Source organism: Chrysochloris asiatica, unplaced genomic scaffold (genome assembly GCF_000296735.1).
Source record: "Chrysochloris asiatica unplaced genomic scaffold, ChrAsi1.0 scaffold00153, whole genome shotgun sequence".
NCBI lineage: Eukaryota > Metazoa > Chordata > Mammalia > Afrosoricida > Chrysochloridae > Chrysochloris > Chrysochloris asiatica.
This window is the reverse complement of record NW_006408671.1, coordinates 4790006-4794080: the sequence shown is the minus strand read 5'-3', so window position 1 is coordinate 4794080 and position 4075 is coordinate 4790006. Positions and strand designations below refer to the sequence as shown.

General features: G+C 37.6%; 1 pseudogene; it reads right to left on the bottom strand.

Annotated features, from left to right (window-relative positions):
- Positions 1-745: 745 nt before the first annotated feature.
- Positions 746-1604, bottom strand: LOC102819932 (annotated as a pseudogene).
- Positions 1605-4075: the final 2471 nt, after the last annotated feature.

Sequence of the window (4075 nt, the reverse complement as noted above, 5' to 3'; positions counted from 1 at the left end):
ATTCATGCATCATTAAAAACAAAAGAGTATTTCCTTGGTATTTTCATATGATGCACTACAAAATAAAGAAGTTAGAATTTAAAATTAACTCTGACTAATTATGTAAACTGGTAATAAAAAAAAAAAAGAAAGAAAGAAAAAGGCATAACTAGTAATTTGGTTCTTTTCTTCATAAAATGGAATTTTACCAATTTCTCCTGATAGTCATGAGGTTATCTTTATGAGTAGTGCAAAGTGTGGCACATAGTTTCATGTAGAAAGGCATGACTATTACACACCGGATTCAAACAAACAAAATGTGAATAACAAAATGCATACAGTCAATGCATGATAGAAAGCATGTATCAAATACAAGGCAACCCAAAAAGCTATCGCATTATTTAGGTTTGTGTTATCATTTATGGCATTATGGATTAATTTACACATAACATACATTTATATATTTTAACCCTGAAGATAAGTAATTGTTGCTTGAAAAAAATTAATTCCAGGTAGCCATTTGGTTTGTTTCAGCAGAAAGTGGACTTCCAAGAGTTTAGTGTCTCCCAAGTCCTGAATCCCAAACTCTAGTCAGTAAATCATATATGTAATGCCTTTCACAGTGCCTGCTTCCTGAGTCCTGGCAACGCCTCTTCTATATTCTGCCAGATGGTGTTGTATCTGCCAGGTCACGCTGACATGTGGTATTCTCTTTTGTTCTTTTTCTGGATTAACTGTATTAGTACCTCTTCTGTGGTCATTCATTTTAGTTACTCAAAAATCCTTTCAGAATATTCTCAGAAAGTTCCAGAAGGGAAAGTTCTGGAGATGGAAAATCCAAGGGAGGGAGATTGGGAATTGGAATGTCCTTGGCTTTTCCAGTGTTTGTTGCAAACTTCTGTCAGGTTGAAGATACTGCAGCAGTTTCTGAATGCGGTAATAAGCTCCACAGCTCTGATTTCTCCACAAAATCAGCATCAACATCCAACTACTTTTCTATTGGATGTTTTAGAAGTCTGGCTTTTTCAGCTTTCGGTTGTTTATTTTCTTTCCTTACTCTTTCATTCTCAGCCATAAAGAACTCAACATGCTTCTTCCTATTGGCTATTTTCATGGCCTGCTCCTCTATAATTGTTTTATCTTCTTTTGGGGCCTGCTCCCAATGCAAGGCTCTGGGGACTCACTCTTCTGCTGAAGTAAAAACAAGACCATGTCTGGATCCCTATCAAAGATGCCCTGAATTTCAGGCAGGATTTTATCTGCGAAAGGGCTGCACATCTGATACAGAAGGGAACTCTGGCCATCTGCATCCTCAGCAGAGGGCTTGTGAGTTGCCTGAAGTTGGGGAGTCCCATCCTCATCTATGTTCTGCTGGACTTTAGACCTTTCCTCATGCCTGGACCTCTTCCACCCCTCTTGGATGAGTAGGAGTTGTTTCATGTGGCTATCTCTTTGCAATTCCAGTGACAAATGAGCCTGCTCAGACTGTGTCAGCTTCATGGTTTTGGAAAGGTATACATTTTGTGACAGTAAATCACCTCTTTGTATTTCCCTGCAGCTAACAAAAGGTCTGCTCCTCTGCTCTTTTGATGGGCCAGGATGAGGGGTCCTGCCATTACTTGCATAGACCCCAGTGTAAGTGGAGGCCCAAGGAAGGCATGCAGCAGTGCTCCGGGTTCATGGAGGGGAGCAGCAGGGGTGCGCAACACAGCTGCTGTGTGGTCCCTCTCTGCACCCTAGGAGCCAAATGGGCATAGAGGGAGCAACGGCCTTACCACTTCCTCCTCCGGCTCACCACCATGACCCTGTTGCAGTCACTTTTGAATTATCTTTAGCAAAATTTTACTTCAGTGTGATATTAGTGATATTTTCTGATGATTTACACATTCTTCTGGGTCACATCTCTTTGGAATGGGCACAAATATGGATCTCTTCCAGTCAGTTGCCAAGGTAGCTATCTTCCAAATTTCTTGGCATAAATGAATTAATGCCTCCAATGTTGCATCAATTTGTTGACAGACTTCAATTCCCCTAACCTTGTTCTTTGCCAATGCTTTCAATGCACCTTGGATGACTTCTTTCAGTATCATTGGCTCTTGATCTTAAACTACCTCTTTAAATGAGTGCATATCGACCATTTCTCTTTGGTACAATAGTTCTTTGTACTTCTTTAACCTTCTGTTGAGGCTTCCTGCAACATTCAATATTTTTCCTATATAATCCTTCAGTATTTCAAGTCAAAGCTTGACATTTTTCTTCAGTTCTTTCAGTTACAGAAATGTTGAGAGTATTCTTCCGTGTAGGTTTTCTAAATCCAGGCCTTTGTATATTTCATTATAATTTTTGACTTTGTCTTCTGGATCTGACATTTGAAATTTTCTGTTCAGCTTTTAATACTTCATGTCTTCCATTTGCTTTAGAAACTCTGTGTTAGACAGCAATTTTCAGACTGTCTTTTGACATCCATTTTGGCCTTTTCCTTATTTCTTGTCTTAATAACCTTTTGCTTTCCTCCTGTATGATATTCTTGATGCCATCACAATGGTCTTCTGGTTTTCAATCATTAATGTTTACTGCATAAACCTGTTCTTGTGATGATTTCTAAATACAGGTGGGGTGTGTTTAAAGTCATATTTTAACTCCTGTGGACTTGTTTTAATTTTCTTAAGTTTCAGCCTGAACATGCATATAAGCAATTGATGAGCTGTTCTACAGTCTGTCCCTCGTCTTGTTTTGGCTGTTGATATGGTGGTTTTCCACTGTGTCTTTCCAAATATATTGTCAAATAGCTTTTAGTGTATTTTAGTGTAAAATGAACCTTGCAGTCCAGTGCTTATACTACTATGCAACACTAGAAGTCCATCAGAGCACTAATGACTAGGGTATTGATCTTTATCCATTCTATTTCATTCTTGACCACTGCCAATTTTCCTGGATTCATACTTTGTACTTCCTTGTTCCAATTGTTAATGAATGTTTGCAACTGTTTCACTTCATTTTGAGTTGTGCCCCTTCAACAAATAAAGGTCCAGAAATCTTTACTCCATTTGTATCATCACAGTCAACTCTACTTTGAGGAGGCATATGTTTTCCTGCTCTATTTTGAGTTCTTCCTAACCTGTAGCATTCATATTCTGACACTCTATCTTACAATATTCTGCTGGCATTCATAATGTTTCAATATCAAATATTTTGGTGTTATCTGACTGTGGTTCACTACTACTCATAAAGTTTTAAGTGAGTAAACATACAGAAGTAGTAGCGTTTCTTCTTCAGAGTCTGAATTACTTTGTAAGCTCAACTGAAACCTGCCCACTATAGGTGACCCTGCTGGCATTTAAAATACTGGTGGCAAAGCATCTGGCATCACACAATCCCTACAGTATGACACTCATAGCAACATGCAATCCACTACAGTAGGACAAACTGACTGACTAGTGTGATTTTCAAAGTTGGATATCTCTATGGTAACAAAAAGCTTTATCTTTATCCCATGGTGTATTCTAACTGCCTACCCTGGGGTTAATAGCCCTATGTTCAACACACTACATCAGAATATCAATTGTCTACTGAAAACCTTCTTCTAATCATGATGAATCATTCTTCTTCATACAGTCTAGGTATACAGATTATTTTTTCAGTATACAGATAGAATAATTATGGTGAAAGGATACAACCTTGGTAAACACATTTATTGATTTTTTTTTTACCATACAACATTCCCTTCTTTTGTTTGAATGACTACCTCTTGGTCTATGTACAGGTTCTGCATAAGCACAGTTAAGTATTCTGGAATTCCTATTCTTCTCAATTTTATATATAGTTTGCTTTGATCCACACAGTTGAATGACTTTACAAAGTCAGTAAAAGACAGACAATTATATTTCTTTTATACTTTATTTTAAGCCAAGATTCATCTGACATCAATCAGCATGGATGCTCCACATTCTCCTCTGAATCTAGCTTGTATTTCTTTCAGTTCCCTGTGTATATATGGCTGCAATTATTATTGAATTATCTTCAACAAAACTTGACTTGAATATGGAATTAATGATATTGTTCAATCAAGCCCATGTTTGATCATTTTTCCTTGGGA